General features: G+C 55.5%; 1 pseudogene; it reads left to right on the top strand.

Moving 5' to 3' along the window:
- Positions 1-27815, top strand: part of LOC123729545 (SWI/SNF-related matrix-associated actin-dependent regulator of chromatin subfamily A-like protein 1) — a 72432-nt pseudogene that overhangs the window by 27506 nt on the left and 17111 nt on the right.

Here is a 27815-nt window from a genome sequence, read left to right as displayed (position 1 = left end):
CTCCATCAGGTCCTAATGGCCTGGTACTCAGGGCTCTATTGTCCCTCCATCAGGTCCTAATGGCCTGGTACTCAGGGCTCTATTGTCCCTCCATCAGGTCCTAATGGCCTGGTACTCAGGGCTCCATTGTCCCTCCATCAGGTCCTAATGGCCTGGTACTCAGGGCTCTACTGTCCCTCCATCAGGTCCTAATGGCCTGGTACTCAGGGCTCTATTGTCCCTCCATCAGGTCCTAATGGCCTGGTACTCAGGGGCTCTATTGTCCCTCCATCAGGTCCTAATGGCCTGGTACTCAGGGCTCCATTGTCCCTCCATCAGGTCCTAATGGCCTGGTACTCAGGGCTCTATTGTCCCTCCATCAGGTCCTAATGGCCTGGTACTCAGGGCTCTATTGTCCCTACATCAGGTCCTAATGTCCTGGTACTCAGGGCTCTATTGTCCCTCCATCAGGTCCCAATGTCCTGGTACTCAGGGCTCGATTGTCCCTCCATCAGGTCCTAATGGCCTGGTACTCAGGGCTCTATTGTCCCTCCATCGGGTCCTAATGGCCTGGTACTCAGGGCTCTATTGTCCCTCCATCAGGTCCTAATGGCCTGGTACTCAGGGCTCTATTGTCCCTCCATCGGGTCCTAATGGCCTGGTACTCAGGGCTCTATTGTCCCTCCATCGGGTCCTAATGACCTGGTACTCAGGGCTCTATTGTCCCTCCATCAGGTCCTAATGGCCTGGTACTCAGGGCTCTATTGTCCCTCCATCAGGTCCTAATGGCCTGGTACTCAGGGCTCTATTGTCCCTCCATCGGGTCCTAATGGCCTGGTACTCAGGGCTCTATTGTCCCTCCATCGGGTCCTAATGACCTGGTACTCAGGGCTCTATTGTCCCTCCATCAGGTCCTAATGGCCTGGTACTCAGGGCTCTATTGTCCCTCCATCGGGTCCTAATGGCCTGGTACTCAGGGCTCTATTGTCCCTCTAACCACTCTGACATCAATGCAATCATAAATCACATCAAACACTTATCATCAAAACGGTTCATGCTTTTAAAACTCACCTTTAGGCTGCATTGTTTAACCTCACTGTGATGATCAGTTTGAAGAAAGAAGTTCAACAACAGGTTGAAACTGGAAAACCTGGTAGTTGTGGATGTTGTTTCAAAGCCAAACACAACGAAAGGGACAGTGCTTTGTAAGGTGATGATTAATTCAAAGTATTTCTGAACTTGCATGTAGGACACCATAGTTTATGCATAGGCCTATATGTGAGCCTAAACCTGAAAAAAAACCCCACCTGAATTCAAATAATGATTGTACCATTATCCAAAGCCTAATAGCCTACCACATATTACACACGGCAGAAAAACACATTTTTTGAAGATGGCTTTGGTACATACAGTGCATTCGGAAAGTATTCAGACCCCTTGACTTTTCCCACATTTTGTTAGGTTACAGCTAGAGGTCGACCATTTACCCAAAAAAGCCGATACCTATTAATCGACCGATTTTATAAAAAAAGATATATCATTTTTTATATATATTTGTAATAATCACAATTACAGCAATACTGAATGAACACTTTTATTTTAACTTAATATAATACATAATTTATTTGAGACTAAATTGATTTTATGAAACATGCTCAATTTTGTTTAAATAATGCAAAAACTGTTTTTGAGAAGAAAGTGAAAAAAAATACGTTTTAAGTTCCTTGCTCAGAACATATGAAAGCTGGTGGTTCAATATTCCCAGCTAAGAAGTTTTAGGTTGTAGTTATTATAGGAATTATGACCCGTCGACTATTTCTCTCTACCATTTGTATGTCATATACCTTTGACTATTGGATATTCTAATAGGCACTTTAGTATTGCCAGCCTAATCTCAGGAGTTGATAGGCTTGAAGTCATAAACAGCGCTGTGACTCAAGCATTGCTAAGAGCTGCTGGCAAACACAGTAAAGTTTGAATGAATGTTTACCAGCCTGCTGCTGCCTACCATCGCTCAGTCAGACTGATCTATCAAATCATAGACTTAATTATAATATAATAAACACAGAAACACGAGCCTTTGGTCATTAATATGGTCGAATCCGGAAACTATCATCTCGAAAACAAAACGTTTATTATTTCAGTGAAATACGGAACCGTTCCGTATTTTATCTAACGGGTGGCATCCATAAGTCTAAATATTGCTGCTACATTGCACAACCTTCAATGTTATGTCATAATTTCGTAAAATTCTGGCATATTAGTTCGCAACTAGCCAGGCGGCCCAAACTGTTGCATATACCCGGACTCTGCGTGCACAGAACACAAGAGAAGTGACACAATTTCCCTAGTTTAATATTGCCTGCTAACCTGGATTTCTTTTAGTTAAATATGCAGGTTTAAAAATATATACTCCTGTGTATTGATTTTAAGAAAGGCATTGATGTTTATTGTTAGGTACAGTCGTGCAACGATTGTGCTTTTTTCCGCAAATGCGTTTTTGTTAAATCATCCCCCGTTTGGCGAAGTTGAAGTAGGCTGTGATTCGATGATAAATTAACAGGCATCACATTGATTATATGCAACGCAGGACAAGCTAGTTAACCTAGTAATATCATCAACCATGTGTAGTTGACTAGTGATTATGTGAAGATTGTTTTGTTTTTTATGAGAAGTGTAATGCTAGCTAGCATCTTACCTTGGCTCCTTGCTGCACTCGCGTAACAGGTGGTCAGCCTGCCATGCAGTTTCCTCGTGGAATGCAATGTAATCGGCGTCCAAAAATGCCGATTACCGATTATGAAAACTTGAAATCGGCCATGCCGATTAATCGGTTGACCTCTAGTTACAGCCTTATTCTAATATGGATTAAATTTGTTTTTTTTCCCTCATCAATCTACACACAATACCCCATAATGACAAAGCAAAAACTGTTTTTTAAGCCATTTTGGCTACTAGAAATGAAATACAAAACTTTTACATTTTCCACGTTTTGTTATGTTACAGCCTTATTCTGAAATTGTTTTATTTTTTTATAATCCCTCATAAATCTACACACAATACCCCATAATAACAAAGAAAAAACAGTTAAAAAACCCCTGAAATATCAAATTTCCATAAGTATTCAGACCCTTTACTCAGTACTTTGTTGAAGCACCTTTGGCAGCGATTACAGCCTTGAGTCTTTTTTGGGTATGACGCTACAAGCTTGGCACACCTGTATTTGGGGAGTTTCTCCCATTCTTCTCTGCAGATCCTCTCAAGCTCTGTCAGGTTGGATGGGGAGCGTCGCTGCACAGCTATTTTCAGGTCTCTCCAGAGATGTTCGATCGGGTTCAAGTCCGGGCTCTGACATAGACACTCAAAGACATTCAGAGACTTGTCCTGAAGCCACTCCTGCGTTGTTCTTGGCTGTGTGCTTAGGGTCGTTGTCCTGTTAGAAGGTGAACCTTCACCCCGGTCTGAGGTCCTGAGCGCTCTAGAAGGTTTTCATCAAGGATTTCTCTGTACTTTTCTCCGTTCATCTTTGCCTCGATCCTGACTAGTCTCCCAGTCCCTGCCGCAGAAAAACGGACTGTCGTGCTTTTTACTGAGGAGTGGCTTCCGTCTGGCCACTCTACCATAAAGGCCTGATTGGTGGAGTGCTGCAGAGATGGTTGTCCTTCTGGAAGGTTCTCCCATCTCCTCAGAGGATCTCTGGAGCTCTGTCAGTGACCATCGGGTTCTTGGTCACCTCCTGACCAAGGCCCTTCTCCCCCGATTGCTCAGTTTGGCCGGGCGACCAGCTCTAAGAAGAGTCTTGGTGGTTCCAAACTTCTTCCGTTTAAGACTGATGGAGGCCACTGTGTTTTTAGGGACCTTCAATGCTGCAGAAATGTTTTTGGTACCCTTCCCCAGATCTGTGCCTCGACACAATCCCGTCTCGGATGGCATACAGAGTTTGGGTGGCCTATCACCTGTCATGCAGAGAGAGGCTGCATGCTCCTCAACTAGTGGTTGATGTGTGGCGTGAAATAAGTGTTCTTATAAGCCCAGGCATTATGCAATCCTGTGTGAAAGCAGACTTCTGATGGTTGCTGCTAAAAAAAGGATCCCAGCTGCTGCTCTATTTCTTTGTCAGCTGTTCCTCTATAAAACCAGAGTAGCCTAGCCAACATGACGTGAACTGCATGAAAGCAGCATACAGATTGACATGCCTTTCCACCATGACCATGTTCCTTCCCGTTTTGATAACGGGCCAGTTCTAAATCCAAACACATTTTATTTTTTTTACATATTAGCAAAGACAAGATTTTAAATTGAGAATATGATCACTTGATGAGCGAACAGGGTAGGTGGAACACCACTCGTCCTCATCCTCGTGGGTCAGCAGCCTGAGGAAAGGAACTGAGAGCAAATGGTCAATAGCCTGTAGCCGCATCATGGGGCCCTGTATGTTTTGATTTCTAACACATTCTAAGGTTTGTGTCACATCTAAATCTACCTACTTTTACGCTCATCATAGCCACTTCATATGTGCACTCGCTCCGGAATGGGAAAAATATCCTTTCTATTTTATTCAGCTAAGTTCAATTATATTATTCTTTACAATAATTTTAAAATAATGGCACGAGACTTTATAAGCATATCTTGCCTGCTAAATGAACTAGCCAATGGCGCATAAGAACTGTTAAACATATTTATGTTATTAACGATCAATTACTGTGAGACTGGCATTCGCATGACAATAACAGGCTGACAATTCCATGACCGCCACAGCCCTGGACCTGTTAGTTCATTTTCCTACTATTTTTTTTTTCAAGAGTATTATTTCATTTTCATATATTCATCAGTATCAAGTTTTGGATAGTGCTTTGTAATATTATATATATATATATATATATATATATATATATATATATATATTCTCTCTTTTGTTAAGATATGAAGACAAGAAAGTGGAGTTTCTTGCTTGAGGATTATAAAAGACTTAGTAAGTATTATCCTGTTGTGGTCATTGTTTTGACACTTCATGGTCATGTATCCGCTTGCCTTTTCTGCTGAATTGTCTGCGACCTCTGCATTCTATAATCAGTGAGTGTTCTGTGTTCTATATTCAGTGAGTGTTCTGTGTTCTATATTCAGTGAGTGTTCTGTGTTCTATAATCAGTGAGTGTTCTGTGTTCTATAATCAGTGAGTGTTCTGTGTTCTATATTCAGTGAGTGTTCTGTGTTCTATATTCAGTGAGTGTTCTGCGTTCTATATTCAGTGAGTGTTCTGTGTTCTATATTCAGTGAGTGTTCTGCGTTCTATATTCAGTGAGTGTTCTGTGTTCTATATTCAGTGAGTGTTCTGTGTTCTATATTCAGTGAGTGTTCTATATTCTGTGAGTGTTCTGTGTTCTATATTCAGTGAGTGTTCTATATTCAGTGAGTGTTCTGTGTTCTATATTCAGTGAGTGTTGTGTTCTATATTCAGTGAGTGTTCTGTGTTCTATATTCAGTGAGTGTTCTGTTCTATATTCAGTGAGTGTTCTGTGTTCTATATTCAGTGAGTGTTCTGTGTTCTATATTCAGTGAGTGTTCTGTGTTCTATATTCAGTGAGTGTTCTGTGTTCTATAATCAGTGAGTGTTCTGTGTTCTATAATCAGTGAGTGTTCTGTGTTCTGTGTTCTATATTCAGTGAGTGTTCTGTGTTCTATATTCTGTGAGTGTTCTGTGTTCTATATTGTTCTGTATTCAGTGAAAGTTCTATGCTCAGTGTGACTGTGTTCCGTGTTCTACTTCCCAGTGGAGGCTCTCGGTGCCATTCCATCAGTAGAGATTGAGCCTCTCCCTAGGGGTGTGATCCAGGTGTTCTCTGCCCTGTTTGAAGGCAGCCAGACATGGACATCAGAGGTTCCTGAAGCGGACCTGTCCTCCATCGACCCCTCATTGACACGTCGTCTCATGCCCTTCCAGAGAGACGGTGTCAAGTAGGTGTTAGTCTCACTGTTATCATGACCATACAACTCAAGTCACAAATAATTATAGAGCAGGAGTAAATAACAATAGTGGGGCTATATACAGGGTATTACAGTACAGAGTCAATGTGGAGGCTATATACAGGGGGTACCGGTACAGAGTCAATGTGGAGGCTATATACAGGGTATTACGGTACAGAGTCAATGTGGAGGCTATATACAGGGTATTACGGTACAGAGTCAATGTGGAGGCTATATACAGGGGGTACCGCTACAGAGTCAATGTGCGGGGGCGACAGTGTCGAGGTAATTGTAGTAATATGTACATGTAGGTAGAGTTATTAAAATGCATAGATAATAACAGAGTAGCAGCAGCGTGTACTGGGTTGTATTCATTAGGGCACACCACAGCAAAAATGTTTAGCAGCTGAAAGCGGAAATTAGTGTTTAATATTGGACATTTCCAATATTTCCCCCGTTTTCAGGTTTTCTCCTTCGTTTTGTGCCTAATGTATACAAATCTTGTGTATCTGGTTGTTTTATATAGTTTCATATTGTGATAATCAGTCTGTTTGTATTACACCTTGAGTGTCTTCTATTTCCCCTGATGGTTCTTGATTAATAGTCTGTTTGTGTGAACAGTTGAAGTACAAACACTTTAGGTTGGAGTCATTAAAACTCGTTTTTTTCAACAACTCCACACATTTCTTGTTAACAAACTATAGTTTTGGCAAGTCGGTTAGGACATCTACTTTGTGCATGACGCAAGTCATTTTTCCAACAATTGTTTACAGACAGATTATTTCACTTATAATTCACTAGATCACAATTCCAGTGGGTCAGAAGTTTACATACACAAAGTTGACTGGGCCTTTAAACAGCTTGGAAAATTCCAGAAAATGATGTCATGGCTTTAGAAGCTTCTGATAGGCTAATTGACGTCATTTGAGTCAATTGGAGGTGTACCTGTGGATGTATTTCAAGGCCTACCTTCAAACTCAGTGCCTCTTTGCTTGACATCATGGGGAAATCAAAAGAAATCAGCCAAGACCTCAGAAAAACCGGTGTAGACCTCCACAAGTCTGGTTCATCCTTGTGAGCAATTTCCAAATGCCTGAAGGTACCACGTTCATCTGTACGAACAATAGTACGCAAGTATAAACACCATGGGACCACGCAGCCATCATACCGCTCAGGAAGGAGACGCGTTCTGTCTCCTAGAGATGAACGTACTTTGGTGCGAAAAGTGCAAATCAATCCCAGAACAACAGCAAAGGACCTTGTGAAGATGCTGGAGGAAACGGGTACAAAAGTATCTATATCCACAGTAAAACGAGTCCTATATCGACATAACCTGAAAGGCCGTTCAGCAAGGAAGAAGCCACTGCTCCAAAACCGGCATAAAAATGCCAGACTAAGGTTTGCAACTGCACATGGGGACAAAGATCGTACTTTTTGGAGAAATGTCCTATGGTCTGATGAAACAAAAATAGAACTGTTTGGAGGAAAAAGGGGGAGGCTTGCAAGCCGGAGAACACCATCCCAACCGTGAAGCATGGGGGTGGCAGCATCATGTTGTGGGGGTGCTTTGCCGCAGGAGGGACTGGTGCACTTCACAAAATAGATGGCATCATGAGGTAGGAAAATTATGAGGATATATTGAAGCAACATCTCAAGACATCAGTCAGGAAGTTAAAGCTTGGTCGCAAATGGGTCTTCCAAATGGACAATGACCCCAAGCATACTTCCAAAGTTGTGGCAAAATGGCTTAAGGACAACAAAGTCAAGGTACTGGAGTGGCCATCGCAAAGCCCTGACCTCAATCCTATAGAAAATGTGTGGTCAGAACTGAAGTGTGTGCGAGCAAGGAGGCCTACAAACCTGACTCAGTTACACCAGATCTGTCAGAAGGAATGGGCCAAAATTCACACAACCTATTGTGGGAAGCTTGTGGAAGGCTACCTGAAACGTTTGACCCAAGTTAAACAATTTAAAGGCAATGCTACCAAATACTAATTGAGTGTATGTAAACTTCTGACCCACTGGGAATGTGATGAAAGAAATAAAAGCTGAAATAAATCATTCTCTCTACTATTATTCTGACATTTCACATTCTTAAAATAAAGTGGTGATCCTAACTGACCTAAGAAAGGGAATTTTTACTAGGATTAAATGTCAGGAATTGTGAAAAACTGAGTTTAAATGTATTTGGCTAAGGTGTATGTAAACTTCCCGACTTCGACTGTAGTTGTATTAAACCCTGGTTGTCTCCTCCAGCTTTGCGGTGTCCAAAGATGGCCGCCTCCTCCTGGCTGACGACATGGGACTGGGGAAGACAGTTCAGGCTATTTGCATAGCTGCCTACTACAGGAAAGAGTGGCCTTTATTAGTGGTGGCCCCTTCTTCTGTCAGATTCACCTGGGCTGAGGTACTACCACATTTCTTATTAGCTATAGGCCTAGACTATGACAATTATTAAAATTAGAAATTGCGTATTTTTCTCAGTGTTCAATAATAGTCATGGAGTGGTACATTTATCGAGGAATACAAGGTTAGTTTTGTATTTCCCCTGATGGTTCTTCATTAATCGGCTCTGTTCTTTCTGTTTTTGGGGGCAAACTGCCAGTCTTGTTGTCCATTAATTCAATAGACACTGTGTCAGTCATGTCCAGGGGTATATATTGCTGTTCTTTACACATTAGTGTTCTATCTCACTGGTCATCCCCAAAGCCAACACCTCCTTTGGCCGCCTTTCCTTCCAGTTCTCTGCTGCCAGTGACTGGAACGAATTGCAAAAATCGCTGAAGCTGGAGACTTACATTCCCCTCACCAACTTTAAACATCTGAGCAGCTAACCGATCGCTGCAGATGCGCATAGTCCATCTGTAAATAGCCCACCCAATCTACCTACCTCATCCCCATATTGTTTTTATTTACTTTGCTGCTCTTTTGCACACCAGCATCTCTACTTACACACCATCATCTGCTCATCTATCACTCCAGTGTTAATCTGCTAAATTGTAATTACTTCGCTACTATGGCCTATTTATTGCGTTACCTCCTCACGCCATTTGTACACACTGTATATAGACTTTCTTTTTTTCCTATTGTGTTATTGACTGTGTGTTTGTTTACTCCATGTGTAACTCTGTGTTGTTGTTTGTGTCGCACTGCTTTGCTTTATCTTGGCCAGGTCGCAATTGTAAATGAGAACTTCTTCTCAACTGGCCTACCTGGTTAAATAAAGGGTTAGGGTTATATATAAATACCTGGTTAAATTTAGGGTTATTTATATTTATTTATTAATTATCTGGTTAAATAAAGGTGAAATTAACAAAAAGAAAGTGTAATCTGGAGGTGTTTCAAGTAAAGAGAATTGGTAGTGTTTTGTTTCTAAGCACTCTAATCCCCGTGTAGTCCTGTCGCTCCATTCGGTCATTTATCTTAAAGAAGAAACCAAGATCCGTTTTCACTGTCTCGCGAGCACCCAGTAAATTAAACAGTACATCATTACATCATGTGGACGTGGAACACCCAGAGGCTGTAGAGGATCTGTTTATTACTGTATGGAATAGAGTTTTGTCTGTGAATTATTTGCTTGCAATGAACGTTGGCCTCCATCATTCCTTTGTCCTATTCTTCCACTCTGACTGCATGTCCTATGGGTCTCCGCGTCCTATGGGTCTCCGCGTCCTATGGGTCTCCGCGTCCTATGGGTCGCCGCGTCCTATGGTTCACTGTGTCCGCGTCCTATGGGTCTCCGCGTCCTATGGGTCTCCGCGTCCTATGGGTCTCCGCGTCCTATGGGTCGCCGCTTCCTATGGGTCGCCGCGTCCTATGAGACACCGTGTCCTATGGGTCCTATGGGTCTCCGCGTCCTATGGGTCTCCGCGTCCTATGGGTCGCCGCGTCCTATGGTTCACTGTGTCCGTGTCCTATGGGTCTCCGTGTCCTATGGGTCTCCGTGTCCTATGGGTCTCCGTGTCCTATGGGTCTCTGTCTCCGTGTCCTATGGGTCTCTGTCTCCGTGTCCTATGGGTCTCCGTGTCCTATGGGTCTCCGTCTCCGTGTCCTATGGGTCTCCGCCTCCATGGGTCTCCGCGTCCTATGGGTCTCCGCGTCCTATGGGTCTCCGCGTCCTATGGGTCGCCGCGTCCTATGGGTCCTATGGGTCACCGCGTCCTATGGGTCTCCGCGTCCATGGGTCGCCGCGTCCTATGGGTCGCCGCGTCCTATGGGTCTCCGCGTCCTATGGGTCTCCCGCGTCCTATGGGTCACCGCGTCCTATGGGTCACCGCGTCCTGTGGGTCTCCGTCTCCGTGTCCTATGGGTCTCCGTCTCCGTGTCCTATGGGTCTCCGTCTCCGTGTCCTATGGGTCTCCGTGTCCTATGGGTCTCCGTCTCCGTGTCCTATGGGTCTCCGTCTCCGTGTCCTATGGGTCGCTGTGTCCGCGTCCTATGGGTCGCTGTGTCCGCGTCCTATGGGTCTCCGCGTCCTATGGGTCTCCGCGTCCTATGGGTCTCCGCGTCCTATGGGTCTCCGCGTCCTATGGGTCTCCGCGTCCTATGGGTCGCCGGGTCCTATGGGTCTCCGTGTCCTATGGGTCTCCGTCTCCGCGTCCTATGGGTCGCCGCATCCTATGGGTCCTATGGGTCACCGCGTCCTATGGGTCCTATGGGTCTCCGCGTCCTATGGGTCTCCCGCGTCCTATGGGTCTCCCGCGTCCTATGGGTCTCCGCGTCCTATGGGTCTCCGCGTCCTATGGGTCTCCGCGTCCTATGGGTCGCCGCGTCCTATGGGTCCCGCGCGTCCTATGGTTCACTGTGTCCGCGTCCTATGAGTCTCCGCGTCCTATGGGTCACCGCGTCCTATGGGTCTCCGTGTCCTATGGGTCTCCGTGTCCTATGGCTCTCCGTGTCCTATGGGTCTCCGCGTCCTATGGGTCGCCGCGTCCTATGGGTCGCCGCGTCCTATGGGTCGCTGTGTCCGTGTCCTATGGGTCACCGCGTCCTATGGGTCTCCGCGTCCTATGGGTCACCGCGTCCTATGGGTCACCGCGTCCTATGGTTCTCCGTCTCCGTGTCCTATGGGTCTCCGTCTCCGTGTCCTATGGGTCTCCGCGTCCTATGGGTCGCTGTGTCCGCGTCCTATGGGTCGCTGTGTCCTCGTCCTATGGGTCTCCGCGTCCTATGGGTCGCCGCGTCCTATGGGTCCTATGGGTCACCGCGTCCTATGGGTCCTATGGGTCTCTGTGTCCTATGGGTCTCCGTCTCCGTGTCCTATGGGTCTCCGTCTCCGCGTCCTATGGGTCCTATGGGTCTCCGCGTCCTGTGGGTCTCCGCGTCCTATGGGTCTCCGCGTCCCTATGGGTCTCCGCGTCCTGGGTCTCCGTGTCCTGTGGGTCTCCGCGTCCTATGGGTCTCCGCGTCCTATGGGTCTCCGCATCCTATGGGTCTCCGCGTCCGTGTCCTATGGGTCTCCGCGTCCTATGGGTCTCCGCGTCCGTGTCCTATGGGTCTCCGCGTCCCTATGGGTCTCCGCGTCCTATGGCTCTCCGTGTCCTATGGGTCTCCGTGTCCTATGGGTCTCCGTGTCCTATGGGTCTCCGTGTCCTATGGGTCTCCGTGTCCTATGGGTCTCCGCGTCCTATGGGTCTCCGCGTCCTATGGGTCTCCGCGTCCTATGGGTCGCCGCGTCCTATGGTTCACTGTGTCCGCGTCCTATGGGTCTCCGCGTCCTATGGGTCTCCGCGTCCTATGGGTCTCCGCGTCCTATGGGTCTCCGCGTCCTATGGGTCTCCGCGTCCTATGGGTCTCCCGCGTCCATGGGTCACTCGTCCTATGGGTCTCCGTGTCCTATGGCTCTCCGTGTCCTATGGCTCTCCGTGTCCTATGGCTCTCCGTGTCCTATGGCTCTCCGTGTCCTATGGCTCTCCGTGTCCTATGGGTCTCCGCGTCCTATGGGTCTCCGCGTCCTATGGGTCTCCGCGTCCTATGGGTCTCCGCGTCCTATGGGTCTCCGCGTCCTATGGGTCTCCGCGTCCTATGGGTCTCCGCGTCCTATGGGTCACTGCGTCCTATGGGTCACTGCGTCCTATGGGTCACTGCGTCCTATGGGTCACTGCGTCCTATGGGTCACTGCGTCCTATGGGTCACTGCGTCCTATGGGTCTCCGTGTCCTATGGGTCTCCGTGTCCTATGGGTCACCGTGTCCTATGGGTCACCGTGTCCTATGGGTCGCCGCTTCCTATGGGTCGCCGCGTCCTATGAGACACCGTGTCCTATGGGTCCTATGGGTCTCCGCGTCCTATGGGTCTCCGCGTCCTATGGGTCGCCGCGTCCTATGGTTCACTGTGTCCGTGTCCTATGGGTCTCCGTGTCCTATGGGTCTCCGTGTCCTATGGGTCTCCGTGTCCTATGGGTCTCTGTCTCCGTGTCCTATGGGTCTCTGTCTCCGTGTCCTATGGGTCTCCGTGTCCTATGGGTCTCCGTCTCCGTGTCCTATGGGTCTCCGCCTCCTATGGGTCTCCGCGTCCTATGGGTCTCCGCGTCCTATGGGTCGCCGCGTCCTATGGGTCCTATGGGTCACCGCGTCCTATGGGTCTCCGCGTCCTATGGGTCGCCGCGTCCTATGGGTCGCCGCGTCCTATGGGTCTCCGCGTCCTATGGGTCTCCGCGTCCTATGGGTCACCGCGTCCTATGGGTCACCGCGTCCTGTGGGTCTCCGTCTCCGTGTCCTATGGGTCTCCGTCTCCGTGTCCTATGGGTCTCCGTCTCCGTGTCCTATGGGTCTCCGTGTCCTATGGGTCTCCGTCTCCGTGTCCTATGGGTCTCCGTCTCCGTGTCCTATGGGTCGCTGTGTCCGCGTCCTATGGGTCGCTGTGTCCGCGTCCTATGGGTCTCCGCGTCCTATGGGTCTCCGCGTCCTATGGGTCTCCGCGTCCTATGGGTCTCCGCGTCCTATGGGTCTCCGCGTCCTATGGGTCGCCGGGTCCTATGGGTCTCCGTGTCCTATGGGTCTCCGTCTCCGTGTGCTATGGGTCTCCGTCTCCGCGTCCTATGGGTCGCCGCATCCTATGGGTCCTATGGGTCACCGCGTCCTATGGGTCCTATGGGTCTCCGCGTCCTATGGGTCTCCGCGTCCTATGGGTCTCCGCGTCCTATGGGTCTCCGCGTCCTATGGGTCTCCGCGTCCTATGGGTCTCCGCGTCCTATGGGTCGCCGCGTCCTATGGGTCGCCGCGTCCTATGGTTCACTGTGTCCGCGTCCTATGAGTCTCCGCGTCCCTATGGGTCACCGCGTCCTATGGGTCTCCGTGTCCTATGGGTCTCCGTGTCCTATGGCTCTCCGTGTCCTATGGGTCTCCCGCGTCCTATGGGTCGCCGCGTCCTATGGGTCGCCGCGTCCTATGGGTCGCTGTGTCCGTGTCCTATGGGTCACCGCGTCCTATGGGTCTCCGCGTCCTATGGGTCACCGCGTCCTATGGGTCACCGCGTCCTATGGTTCTCCGTCTCCGTGTCCTATGGGTCTCCGTCTCCGTGTCCTATGGGTCTCCGCGTCCTATGGGTCGCTGTGTCCGCGTCCTATGGGTCGCTGTGTCCTCGTCCTATGGGTCTCCGCGTCCTATGGGTCGCCGCGTCCTATGGGTCCTATGGGTCACCGCGTCCTATGGGTCCTATGGGTCTCTGTGTCCTATGGGTCTCCGTCTCCGTGTCCTATGGGTCTCCGTCTCCGCGTCCTATGGGTCCTATGGGTCTCCGCGTCCTGTGGGTCTCCGCGTCCTATGGGTCTCCGCGTCCTATGGGTCTCCGCGTCCTATGGGTCTCCGTGTCCTATGGGTCTCCGCGTCCTATGGGTCTCCGCGTCCTATGGGTCTCCGCATCCTATGGGTCTCCCGCGTCCGTGTCCTATGGGTCTCCGCGTCCTATGGGTCTCCGCGTCCGTGTCCTATGGGTCTCCGCGTCCTATGGGTCTCCGCGTCCTATGGCTCTCCGTGTCCTATGGGTCTCCGTGTCCTATGGGTCTCCGTGTCCTATGGGTCTCCGTGTCCTATGGGTCTCCGTGTCCTATGGGTCTCCGCGTCCTATGGGTCTCCGCGTCCTATGGGTCTCCGCGTCCTATGGGTCGCCGCGTCCTATGGTTCACTGTGTCCGCGTCCTATGGGTCTCCGCGTCCTATGGGTCTCCGCGTCCTATGGGTCTCCGCGTCCTATGGGTCTCCGCGTCCTATGGGTCTCCGCGTCCTATGGGTCTCCGCGTCCTATGGGTCACTGCGTCCTATGGGTCTCCGTGTCCTATGGCTCTCCGTGTCCTATGGCTCTCCGTGTCCTATGGCTCTCCGTGTCCTATGGCTCTCCGTGTCCTATGGCTCTCCGTGTCCTATGGGTCTCCGCGTCCTATGGGTCTCCCGCGTCCTATGGGTCTCCGCGTCCTATGGGTCTCCGCGTCCTATGGGTCTCCGCGTCCTATGGGTCTCCGCGTCCATGGGTCTCCGCGTCCTATGGGTCACTGCGTCCTATGGGTCACTGCGTCCTATGGGTCACTGCGTCCTATGGGTCACTGCGTCCTATGGGTCACTGCGTCCTATGGGTCTCCGTGTCCTATGGGTCTCCGTGTCCTATGGGTCACCGTGTCCTATGGGTCACCGTGTCCTATGGGTCACCGTGTCCTATGGGTCACCGTGTCCTATGGGTCTCCGTGTCCTATGGGTCTCCGTGTCCTATGGGTCTCCGTGTCCTATGGGTCTCCGTGTCCTATCGGTCTCCGTGTCCTATCGGTCTCCGTGTCCTATCGGTCTCCGTGTCCTATCCGTCTCCGTGTCCTATCCGTCTCCGTGTCCTATCCGTCTCCGTGTCCTATCCGTCTCCGTGTCCTATCCGTCTCCGTGTCCTATCCGTCTCGGTCTCCGTGTCCTATCCGTCTCGGTCTCCGTGTCCTATCCGTCTCGGTCTCCGTGTCCTATCCGTCTCGGTCTCCGTGTCCTATCCGTCTCCGTGTCCTATCGGTCTCCGTGTCCTATGGGTCTCCGTCTCCGTGTCCTATGGGTCTCCGTCTCCGTGTGCTATGGGTCTCCGTCTCCGCGTCCTATGGGTCGCCGCATCCTATGGGTCCTATGGGTCACCGCGTCCTATGGGTCCTATGGGTCTCCGCTTCCTATGGGTCGCCGCGTCCTATGGGTCGCCGCGTCCTATGGGTCGCTGTGTCCGTGTCCTATGGGTCACCGCGTCCTATGGGTCTCCGCGTCCTATGGGTCACCGCGTCCTATGGGTCACCGCGTCCTATGGTTCTCCGTCTCCGTGTCCTATGGGTCTCCGTCTCCGTGTCCTATGGGTCTCCGCGTCCTATGGGTCGCTGTGTCCGCGTCCTATGGGTCGCTGTGTCCTCGTCCTATGGGTCTCCGCGTCCTATGGGTCGCCGCGTCCTATGGGTCCTATGGGTCACCGCGTCCTATGGGTCCTATGGGTCTCTGTGTCCTATGGGTCTCCGTCTCCGTGTCCTATGGGTCTCCGTCTCCGCGTCCTATGGGTCCTATGGGTCTCCGCGTCCTGTGGGTCTCCGCGTCCTATGGGTCTCCGCGTCCTATGGGTCTCCGCGTCCTGGGTCTCCGTGTCCTGGGTCTCCGCGTCCTATGGGTCTCCGGCGTCCTATGGGTCTCCGCGTCCTATGGGTCTCCGCATCCTGTGGGTCTCCGCGTCCGTGTCCTATGGGTCTCCGCGTCCTATGGGTCTCGCGTCCGTGTCCTATGGGTCTCCGCGTCCTATGGGTCTCCGCGTCCTATGGCTCTCCGTGTCCTATGGGTCTCCGTGTCCTATGGGTCTCCGTGTCCTATGGGTCTCCGTGTCCTATGGGTCTCCGTGTCCTATGGGTCTCCGCGTCCTATGGGTCTCCCGCGTCCTATGGGTCTCCGCGTCCTATGGGTCGCCGCGTCCTATGGTTCACTGTGTCCGCGTCCTATGGGTCTCCGCGTCCATGGGTCTCCGCGTCCTATGGGTCTCCGCGTCCTATGGGTCTCCGCGTCCTATGGGTCTCCGCGTCCTATGGGTCTCCGCGTCCTATGGGTCTCCGTGTCCTTGGCTCTCCGTGTCCTATGGCTCTCCGTGTCCTATGGCTCTCCGTGTCCTATGGCTCTCCGTGTCCTATGGCTCTCCGTGTCCTATGGGTCTCCGCGTCCTATGGGTCTCCGCGTCCTATGGGTCTCCGCGTCCTATGGGTCTCCGCGTCCTATGGGTCTCCGCGTCCTATGGGTCTCCGGCGTCCTATGGGTCTCCGCGTCCTATGGGTCACCGCGTCCTATGGGTCACTGCGTCCTATGGGTCACTGCGTCCTGTGGGTCTCCGTGTCCTATGGGTCTCCGTGTCCTATGGGTCACCGTGTCCTATGGGTCACCGTGTCCTATGGGTCTCCGTGTCTTGGGTCTCCGTGTCCTATGGGTCTCCGTGTCCTATCGGTCTCGTGTCCTATCGGTCTCCGTGTCCTATCGGTCTCCGTGTCCTATCGGTCTCCGTGTCCTATCGGTCTCCGTGTCCTATCCGTCTCCGTGTCCTATCCGTCTCCGTGTCCTATCCGTCTCCGTGTCCTATCCGTCTCCGTGTCCTATCCGTCTCGGTCTCCGTGTCCTATCCGTCTCCGTGTCCTATCGGTCTCCGTGTCCTATGGGTCTCCGTCTCCGTGTCCTATGGGTCTCCGTCTCCGTGTCCTATGGGTCGCCGCGTCCAATGGGTCGCCGCGTCCTATGGGTCTCCGCGTCCTATGGGTCTCCGCGTCCTATGGGTCTCCGCGTCCTATGGGTCTCCGCGTCCTATGGGTCGCGCGTACCTATGGGTCGCCGCGTCCTATGGGTCGCTGTGTCTGTGTCCTATGGGTCACCGCGTCCTATGGGTCACCGCGTCCTATGGGTCTCCGCGTCCTATGGGTCTCCGCGTCCTATGGGTCTCCGCGTCCTATGGGTCACCGCGTCCTATGGTTCTCCGTCTCCGTGTCCTATGGATCTCCGTCTCCGTGTCCTATGGGTCTCCGCGTCCTATGGGTCGCTGTGTCCGCGTCCTATGGGTCGCTGTGTCCTCGTCCTATGGGTCTCCGCGTCCTATGGGTCTCTTCGTCCTATGGGTCGCCGCGTCCTATTGGTCCTATGGGTCACCGCGTCCTATGGGTCCTATGGGTCTCTGTGTCCTATGGGTCTCCGTCTCCGTGTCCTATGGGTCTCCGTCTCCGCGTCCTATGGGTCGCCGCGTCCTATGGGTCCTATGGGTCTCCGCGTCCTGTGGGTCTCCGCGTCCTATGGGTCGCGCGTCCTATTGGTCCTATGGGTCACCGCGTCCTATGGGTCCTATGGGTCTCTGTGTCCTATGGGTCTCCGTCTCCGTGTCCTATGGGTCTCCGTCTCCGCGTCCTATGGGTCGCCGCGTCCTATGGGTCCTATGGGTCTCCGCGTCCTGTGGGTCTCCGCGTCCTATGGGTCTCCGCGTCCTATGGGTCTCCGCGTCCTATGGGTCTCCGCGTCCTATGGGTCGCCGCGTCCGTGTCCTATGGGTCTCCGCGTCCTATGGGTCTCCGCGTCCTATGGGCCGCCGCGTCCTATGAGTCACCGCGTCCTATGAGTCACCGTGTCCTATGGGTCCTATGGGTCTCCGCGTCCTATGGGTCTCCGCGTCCTATGGGTCGCCGCGTCCTATGGGTCTCCGCATCCTTGGGTCTCCGCGTCCTATGGGTCTCCGCGTCCCTATGGGTCTCCCGCGTCCCTATGGGTCTCCGCGTCCTATGGGTCGCCGCGTGCTGTGGGTCGCCGCGTGCTGTGGGTCGCCGCGTCCTATGGGTCTCCGCGTCCTATGGGTCTCCGCGTCCTATGGGTCTCCCGCGTCCTATGGGTCGCCGCGTCCGTGTCCTATGGGTCTCCGCGTCCTATGGGCCGCCGCGTCCTATGAGTCACCGCGTCCTATGAGTCACCGTGTCCTATGGGTCCTATGGGTCTCCGCGTCCTATGGGTCGCCGCGTCCGCCTCCTATGGGTCACCGCGTCCTATGGGTCTCCGCGTCCTATGGGTCTCCGCGTCCTATGGGTCTCCCGCGTCCTATGGGTCACCGCGTCCTATGGGTCTCCGTGTCCTATGGGTCTCCGTGTCCTATGGGTCTCCGTCTGTGTCCTATGGGTCTCCGTCTGTGTCCTATGGGTCTCCGTCTGTGTCCTATGGGTCTCCGCGTCCTATGGGTCTCCGCGTCCTATGGGTCTCCGCGTCCTATGGGTCTCCGTGTCCTATGGGTCTCCGTCTCCGTGTCCTATGGGTCTCCGTGTCCTATGGGTCTCCGTGTCCTATGGTTCTCCGTCTCCGTGTCCTATGGGTCTCCGTGTCCTATGGGTCTCCGCGTGCTATGGGTCGCCGCGTCCTGTGGGTCGCCGCGTCCTGTGGGTCTCCGCGTCCTATGGGTCTCCGCGTCCTATGGGTCTCCGTGTCCTATGGGTCTCCGTCTCCGTGTCCTATGGGTCTCCGCGTCCTATGGGTCTCCGCGTCCTATGGGTCGCCGCGTGCTATGGGTCGCCGTGTCCTATGGGTCTCCGTCTCCGTGTCCTATGGGTCGCCGCGTCCTATGGGTCACCACGTCCTATGGGTCTCCGTGTCCTATGGGTCTCCGTGTCCTATGGGTCTCCGTGTCCTATGGGTCTCCGTGTCCTATGGGTCTCCGTGTCCTATGGGTCTCCGCGTCCTATGGGTCTCCCGCGTCCTATGGGTCTCCCGCGTCCTATGGGTCGCTCGCGTCCTATGGTTCACTGTGTCCGCGTCCTATGGGTCTCCGCGTCCTATGGGTCTCCGCGTCCTATGGGTCTCCGCGTCCCTATGGGTCTCCGCGTCCCTATGGGTCTCCGCGTCCCTATGGGTCTCCGCGTCCTATGGGTCTCCGTGTCCTATGGCTCTCCGTGTCCTATGGCTCTCCGTGTCCTATGGCTCTCCGTGTCCTATGGCTCTCCGTGTCCTATGGCTCTCCGTGTCCTATGGGTCTCCGCGTCCTATGGGTCTCCGCGTCCTATGGGTCTCCGCGTCCCTATGGGTCTCCGCGTCCCTATGGGTCTCCGCGTCCCTATGGGTCTCCGCGTCCTATGGGTCTCCGCGTCCTATGGGTCACCGCGTCCTATGGGTCACTGCGTCCTATGGGTCACTGCGTCCTATGGGTCTCCGTGTCCTATGGGTCTCCGTGTCCTATGGGTCACCGTGTCCTATGGGTCACCGTGTCCTATGGGTCTCCGTGTCCTATGGGTCTCCGTGTCCTATGGGTCTCCGTGTCCTATCGGTCTCCGTGTCCTATCGGTCTCCGTGTCCTATCGGTCTCCGTGTCCTATCGGTCTCCGTGTCCTATCGGTCTCCGTGTCCTATCGGTCTCCGTGTCCTATCGGTCTCCGTGTCCTATCGGTCTCCGTGTCCTATCCGTCTCCGTGTCCTATCCGTCTCCGTGTCCTATCCGTCTCGGTCTCCGTGTCCTATCCGTCTCCGTGTCCTATCGGTCTCCGTGTCCTATGGGTCTCCGTCTCCGTGTCCTATGGGTCTCCGTCTCCGTGTCCTATGGGTCGCCGCGTCCAATGGGTCGCCGCGTCCTATGGGTCTCCGCGTCCTATGGGTCTCCGCGTCCTATGGGTCTCCGCGTCCTATGGGTCTCCGCGTCCTATGGGTCGCCGCGTCCTATGGGTCGCCGCGTCCTATGGGTCGCTGTGTCTGTGTCCTATGGATCTCCGTCTCCGTGTCCTATGGGTCTCCGCGTCCTATGGGTCGCTGTGTCCGCGTCCTATGGGTCGCTGTGTCCTCGTCCTATGGGTCTCCGCGTCCTATGGGTCTCTTCGTCCTATGGGTCGCGCGTCCCTATTGGTCCTATGGGTCACCGCGTCCTATGGGTCCTATGGGTCTCTGTGTCCTATGGGTCTCCGTCTCCGTGTCCTATGGGTCTCCGTCTCCGCGTCCTATGGGTCGCCGCGTCCTATGGGTCCTATGGGTCTCCGCGTCCTGTGGGTCTCCCGCGTCCTATGGGTCGCCGCGTCCTATTGGTCCTATGGGTCACCGCGTCCTATGGGTCCTATGGGTCTCTGTGTCCTATGGGTCTCCGTCTCCGTGTCCTATGGGTCTCCGTCTCCGCGTCCTATGGGTCGCCGCGTCCTATGGGTCCTATGGGTCTCCGCGTCCTGTGGGTCTCCCGCGTCCTATGGGTCTCCCGCGTCCTATGGGTCTCCGCGTCCTATGGGTCTCCGCGTCCTATGGGTCGCCGCGTCCGTGTCCTATGGGTCTCCGCGTCCTATGGGTCTCCGCGTCCTATGGGCCGCCGCGTCCTATGAGTCACCGCGTCCTATGAGTCACCGTGTCCTATGGGTCCTATGGGTCTCCGCGTCCTATGGGTCTCCGCGTCCTATGGGTCGCCGCGTCCTATGGGTCTCCGCATCCTATGGGTCTCCGCGTCCTATGGGTCTCCGCGTCCTATGGGTCTCCGCGTCCTATGGGTCGCCGCGTGCTGTGGGTCGCCGCGTGCTGTGGGTCGCCGCGTCCTATGGGTCTCCGCGTCCTATGGGTCTCCGCGTCCTATGGGTCTCCGCGTCCTATGGGTCGCCGCGTCCGTGTCCTATGGGTCTCCGCGTCCTATGGGCCGCCGCGTCCTATGAGTCACCGCGTCCTATGAGTCACCGTGTCCTATGGGTCCTATGGGTCTCCGCGTCCTATGGGTCGCCGCGTCCGCCTCCTATGGGTCACCGCGTCCTATGGGTCTCCGCGTCCTATGGGTCTCCGCGTCCTATGGGTCTCCGCGTCCTATGGGTCACCGCGTCCTATGGGTCTCCGTGTCCTATGGGTCTCCGTGTCCTATGGGTCTCCGTCTGTGTCCTATGGGTCTCCGTCTGTGTCCTATGGGTCTCCGTCTGTGTCCTATGGGTCTCCGCGTCCTATGGGTCTCCGCGTCCTATGGGTCTCCGCGTCCTATGGGTCTCCGTGTCCTATGGGTCTCCGTCTCCGTGTCCTATGGGTCTCCGTGTCCTATGGGTCTCCGTGTCCTATGGTTCTCCGTCTCCGTGTCCTATGGGTCTCCGTGTCCTATGGGTCTCCCGCGTGCTATGGGTCGCCGCGTCCTGTGGGTCGCCGCGTCCTGTGGGTCTCCGCGTCCTATGGGTCTCCGCGTCCTATGGGTCTCCGTGTCCATGGGTCTCCGTCTCCGTGTCCTATGGGTCTCCGCGTCCCTATGGGTCTCCGCGTCCTATGGGTCGCCGCGTGCTATGGGTCGCCGTGTCCTATGGGTCTCCGTCTCCGTGTCCTATGGGTCGCCGCGTCCTATGGGTCACCACGTCCTATGGGTCTCCGCGTCCTATGGGTCTCCGCGTCCTATGGGTCTCCGTGTCCTATTGGTCACCGTTTCCTATTGGTCTCCGTGTCCTATGGGTCTCCGTGTCCTATGGGTCTCCGTGTCCTATGGGTCTCCGTGTCCTATGGGTCTCCGTGTCCTATGGGTCTCCGTGTCCTATGGGTCTCCGTCTCTGTGTCCTATGGGTCTCCGTCTCTGTGTCCTGTGGGTCTCTGTGTCCTGTGGGTCTCTGTGTCCTGTGGGTCGCCGCTTCCTATGGGTCTCCGCGTCCTATGGGTCTCCGCGTCCTATGGGTCGCCGCGTCCTATGGGTCGCCGCGTCCTATGGGTCGCTGTGTCCGTGTCCTATGGGTCTCCGCGTCCTATGGGTCGCTCTGTTTGCGTCCTATGGGTCACCGTGTCCTATGGGTCACGCGTCCTATGGGTCTCCGCGTCCTATGGTTCCCCGCGTCTTATGGACGCTATGGGTCTCCGCGTCCTATGGGTCTCAACGTCCTATGGGTCGCTGTGTCCGCGTCCTATGTGTCTCCGGCGTCCTATGGGTCTCCGCCGTCCTATGGGTCTCCGGCGTCCTATGGGTCTCCGGCGTCCTATGGGTCTCCGGCGTCCTATGGGTCTCCGCGTCCTATGGGTCGCCGCTTCCTATGGGTCGCCGCGTCCTATGGGTCGCCGCGTCCTATTGGTCTCCGTCTCCGTGTACTATGGGTCTCCGTCTCCGTGTCCTATGGGTCTCCGTCTCCGTGTCCTATGGATCTCTCTCTCCGTGTCCAATGGGTCTCCGTGTCCTATGGGTCGCTGTGTCCGTGTCCTATGGGTCTCCGCGTCCTATGGGTCGCCGCGTCCTATGGGTCGCCGCGTCCTATGGGTCTCCGCGTCCTATGGGTCTCCGCGTCCTATGGGTCACCGCGTCCTATGGGTCACCGCGTCCTGTTGGTCTCCGTCTCCGTGTCCTATGGGTCTCCGTCTCCGTGTCCTATGGGTCTCCGTCTCCGTGTCCTATGGGTCTCCGTCTCCGTGTCCTATGGGTCTCCGTCTCCGTGTCCTATGGGTCTCCGTGTCCTATGGGTCTCCGTCTCCGTGTCCTATGGGTCGCTGTGTCCACGTCCTATGGGTCGCTGTGTCCGCGTCCTATGGGTCTCCGCGTCCTATGGGTCTCCGCGTCCTATGGGTCTCCGCGTCCCTATGGGTCTCCGCGTCCTATGGGTCTCCGCGTCCTATGGGTCGCCGGGTCCTATGGGTCTCCGTGTCCTATGGGTCTCCGTCTCCGTGTGCTATGGGTCTCCGTCTCCGCGTCCTATGGGTCGCCGCGTCCTATGGGTCCTATGGGTCACCGCGTCCTATGGGTCCTATGGGTCTCCGCGTCCTATGGGTCTCCGCGTCCTATGGGTCTCTCGCGTCCTATGGGTCTCCGCGTCCTATGGGTCTCCGCGTCCTATGGGTCTCCGCGTCCCTATGGGTCGCCGCGTCCTATGGGTCGCCGCGTCCTATGGGTCTCCGCGTCCTATGGGTCACCGCGTCCTATGGGTCTCCGTGTCCTATGGGTCTCCGTGTCCTATGGCTCTCCGTGTCCTATGGGTCTCCGCGTCCTATGGGTCTCCGCTTCCTATGGGTCTCCCGCGTCCTATGGGTCGCGCGTCCTATGGGTCGCCGCGTCCTATGGGTCGCTGTGTCCGTGTCCTATGGGTCACCGCGTCCTATGGGTCTCCGGCGTCCTATGGGTCACTTCGTCCTATGGGTCTCCGTGTCCTATGGGTCTCCGTGTCCTATGGCTCTCCGTGTCCTATGGGTCTCCGCGTCCTATGGGTCTCCGCTTCCTATGGGTCTCCGCGTCCTATGGGTCGCCGCGTCCTATGGGTCGCCGCGTCCTATGGGTCGCTGTGTCCGTGTCCTATGGGTCACCGCGTCCTATGGGTCTCCGCGTCCTATGGGTCACCGCGTCCTATGGGTCACCGCGTCCTATGGTTCTCCGTCTCCGTGTCCTATGGGTCTCCGTCTCCGTTTCCTATGGGTCTCCCGCGTCCTATGGGTCGCTGTGTCCGCGTCCTATGGGTCGCTGTGTCCTCGTCCTATGGGTCTCCCGCGTCCTATGGGTCGCCGCGTCCTATGGGTCCTATGGGTCACCGCGTCCTATGGGTCCTATGGGTCTCTGTGTCCTATGGGTCTCCGTCTCCGTGTCCTATGGGTCTCCGTCTCCGCGTCCTATGGGTCCTATGGGTCTCCGCGTCCTGTGGGTCTCCGCGTCCTATGGGTCTCCGCGTCCTATGGGTCTCCGCGTCCTATGGGTCTCCGCGTCCTATGGGTCTCCGCGTCCTATGGGTCTCCGCGTCCTATGGGTCTCCGCGTCCCTGGGTCTCCGCGTCCGTGTCCTATGGGTCTCCGCGTCCTATGGGTCTCCGCGTCCTATGGCTCTCCGCGTCCTATGGGTCTCCGTGTCCTATGGGTCTCCGTGTCCTATGGGTCTCCGCGTCCTATGGGTCTCCGCGTCCTATGGGTCTCCGCGTCCTATGGGTCTCCGCGTCCTATGGGTCGCCGCGTCCTATGGGTCGCCGCGTCCTATGGTTCACTGTGTCCGCGTCCTATGGGTCTCCGCGTCCTATGGGTCTCCGCGTCCTATGGGTCTCCGCGTCCTATGGGTCTCCGCGTCCTATGGGTCACTGCGTCCTATGGCTCTCCGTGTCCTATGGCTCTCCGTGTCCTATGGCTCTCCGTGTCCTATGGCTCTCCGTGTCCTATGGGTCTCCGTGTCCTATGGGTCTCCCGCGTCCCTATGGGTCTCCCGCGTCCTATGGGTCTCCGCGTCCTATGGGTCTCCGCGTCCCTATGGGTCTCCGCGTCCTATGGGTCTCCGCGTCCTATGGGTCACCGCGTCCTATGGGTCACCGCGTCCTATGGGTCACCGCGTCCTATGGGTCACCGCGTCCTATGGGTCTCCGTGTCCTATGGGTCTCCGTGTCCTATGGGTCTCCGTGTCCTATGGGTCACCGTGTCCTATGGGTCACCGTGTCCTATGGGTCACCGTGTCCTATGGGTCTCCGTGTCCTATGGGTCTCCGTGTCCTATGGGTCTCCGTGTCCTATGGGTCTCCGTGTCCTATGGGTCGCTGTGTCCGTGTCCTATGGGTCACCGCGTCCTATGGGTCTCCCGCGTCCTATGGGTCACCGCGTCCTATGGGTCACCGCGTCCTATGGTTCTCCGTCTCCGTGTCCTATGGGTCTCCGTCTCCGTGTCCTATGGGTCTCCGCGTCCTATGGGTCGCTGTGTCCGCGTCCTATGGGTCGCTGTGTCCTCGTCCTATGGGTCTCCGCGTCCTATGGGTCGCCGCGTCCTATGGGTCCTATGGGTCACCGCGTCCTATGGGTCCTATGGGTCTCTGTGTCCTATGGGTCTCCGTCTCCGTGTCCTATGGGTCTCCGTCTCCGCGTCCTATGGGTCCTATGGGTCTCCGCGTCCTGTGGGTCTCCGCGTCCTATGGGTCTCCGCGTCCTATGGGTCTCCGCGTCCTATGGGTCTCCGTGTCCTATGGGTCTCCGCGTCCCTATGGGTCTCCGCGTCCTATGGGTCTCCGCATCCTATGGGTCTCCGCGTCCGTGTCCTATGGGTCTCCGCGTCCTATGGGTCTCCGCGTCCGTGTCCTATGGGTCTCCGCGTCCTATGGGTCTCCGCGTCCTATGGGTCTCCGTGTCCTATGGGTCTCCGCGTCCTATGGGTCTCCGCGTCCTATGGGTCTCCGCGTCCTATGGGTCTCCGCGTCCGTGTCCTATGGGTCTCCGCGTCCCTATGGGTCTCCGCGTCCGTGTCCTATGGGTCTCCGCGTCCTATGGGTCTCCGCGTCCTATGGCTCTCCGTGTCCTATGGGTCTCCGTGTCCTATGGGTCTCCGTGTCCTATGGGTCTCCGCGTCCTATGGGTCTCCGCGTCCTATGGGTCTCCCGCGTCCTATGGGTCGCCGCGTCCTATGGTTCACTGTGTCCGCGTCCTATGGGTCTCCGCGTCCTATGGGTCTCCGCGTCCTATGGGTCTCCGCGTCCTATGGGTCTCCGCGTCCCTATGGCTCTCCGTGTCCTATGGCTCTCCGTGTCCTATGGCTCTCCGTGTCCTATGGGTCTCCGCGTCCTATGGGTCTCCGCGTCCTATGGGTCTCCGCGTCCTATGGGTCTCCGCGTCCTATGGGTCTCCGCGTCCTATGGGTCTCCGCGTCCTATGGGTCACCGCGTCCTATGGGTCACCGCGTCCTATGGGTCACCGCGTCCTATGGGTCTCCGTGTCCTATGGGTCTCCGTGTTCTATGGGTCTCCGTGTCCTATGGGTCACCGTGTCCTATGGGTCACCGTGTCCTATGGGTCACCGTGTCCTATGGGTCTCCGTGTCCTATGGATCTCCGTGTCCTATGGGTCTCCGTGTCCTATGGGTCTCCGTGTCCTATGGGTCTCCGTGTCCTATCGGTCTCCGTGTCCTATCGGTCTCCGTGTCCTATCGGTCTCCGTGTCCTATCGGTCTCCTGGGTCTCCGTGTCCTATGGGTCTCCGTGTCCTATGGGTCTCCGTGTCCTATCGGTCTCCGTGTCCTATCGGTCTCCGTGTCCTATCGGTCTCCGTGTCCTATCGGTCTCCGTGTCCTATCGGTCTCCGTGTCCTATCGGTCTCCGTGTCCTATCGGTCTCCGTGTCCTATCGGTCTCCGTGTCCTATCGGTCTCCGTTTCCTATCGGTCTCCGTGTCCTATCGGTCTCGGTCTCCGTGTCCTATCGGTCTCGGTCTCCGTGTCCTATCGGTCTCGGTCTCCGTGTCCTATCGGTCTCGGTCTCCGTGTCCTATCCGTCTCGGTCTCCGTGTCCTATCCGTCTCCGTGTCCTATCGGTCTCCGTGTCCTATGGGTCTCCGTCTCCGTGTCCTATGGGTCTCCGTCTCCGTGTCCTATGGGTCGCGCGTCCTATGGGTCGCCGCGTCCAATGGGTCGCCCGCGTCCAATGGGTCGCCGCGTCCAATGGGTCGCAGCGTCCTATGGGTCGCCGCGTCCTATGGGTCTCCGCGTCCTATGGGTCTCCGCGTCCTATGGGTCTCCGCGTCCTATGGGTCGCCGCGTCCTATGGGTCGCCGCGTCCTATGGGTCGCTGTGTCTGTGTCCTATGGGTCACCGCGTCCTATGGGTCACCGCGTCCTATGGGTCACCGCGTCCTATGGGTCTCCGCGTCCTATGGGTCTCCCGCGTCCTATGGGTCACCGCGTCCTATGGTTCTCCGTCTCCGTGTCCTATGGATCTCCGTCTCCGTGTCCTATGGGTCTCCCGCGTCCTATGGGTCGCTGTGTATGCGTCCTATGGGTCGCTGTGTCCTCGTCCTATGGGTCTCCGCGTCCCTATGGGTCTCCGCGTCCTATGGGTCGCGCGTCCTATTGGTCCTATGGGTCACCGCGTCCTATGGGTCCTATGGGTCTCTGTGTCCTATGGGTCTCCGTCTCCGTGTCCTATGGGTCTCCGTCTCCGCGTCCTATGGGTCGCCGCGTCCTATGGGTCCTATGGGTCTCCGCGTCCTGTGGGTCTCCGCGTCCTATGGGTCGCCGCGTCCTATTGGTCCTATGGGTCACCGCGTCCTATGGGTCCTATGGGTCTCTGTGTCCTATGGGTCTCCGTCTCCGTGTCCTATGGGTCTCCGTCTCCGCGTCCTATGGGTCGCGCGTCCTATGGGTCCTATGGGTCTCCCGCGTCCTGTGGGTCTCCGCGTCCTATGGGTCTCCGCGTCCTATGGGTCTCCGCGTCCCTATGGGTCTCCGCGTCCTATGGGTCGCCGCGTCCGTGTCCTATGGGTCTCCGCGTCCTATGGGTCTCCGCGTCCTATGGGCCGCCGCGTCCTATGAGTCACCGCGTCCTATGAGTCACCGTGTCCTATGGGTCCTATGGGTCTCCGCGTCCTATGGGTCTCCGCGTCCTATGGGTCGCCGCGTCCTATGGGTCTCCGCATCCTATGGGTCTCCGCGTCCTATGGGTCTCCGCGTCCTATGGGTCTCCGCGTCCTATGGCTCTCCGCGTCCTATGGGTCTCCGTGTCCTATGGGTCTCCGTGTCCTATGGGTCTCCGCGTCCTATGGGTCTCCGCGTCCTATGGGTCTCCGCGTCCCTATGGGTCGCCCGCGTCCTATGGTTCACTGTGTCCGCGTCCTATGGGTCTCCGCGTCCTATGGGTCTCCGCGTCCTATGGGTCTCCGCGTCCTATGGGTCTCCCGCGTCCTATGGGTCTCCGCGTCCTATGGGTCACTGCGTCCTATGGCTCTCCGTGTCCTATGGCTCTCCGTGTCCTATGGCTCTCCGTGTCCTATGGCTCTCCGTGTCCTATGGGTCTCCGTGTCCTATGGGTCTCCGCGTCCTATGGGTCTCCGCGTCCTATGGGTCTCCGCGTCCTATGGGTCTCCGCGTCCTATGGGTCTCCGCGTCCTATGGGTCTCCGCGTCCTATGGGTCACCGCGTCCTATGGGTCACTGCGTCCTATGGGTCACTGCGTCCTATGGGTCACCGCGTCCTATGGGTCTCCGTGTCCTATGGGTCTCCGTGTCCTATGGGTCTCCGTGTCCTATGGGTCACCGTGT

Source organism: Salmo salar, chromosome ssa21 (genome assembly GCF_905237065.1).
Source record: "Salmo salar chromosome ssa21, Ssal_v3.1, whole genome shotgun sequence".
NCBI lineage: Eukaryota > Metazoa > Chordata > Actinopteri > Salmoniformes > Salmonidae > Salmo > Salmo salar.
The sequence above is the reverse complement of the archived record's forward strand: the minus strand, read 5'-3'. Positions and strand labels throughout refer to the sequence as shown.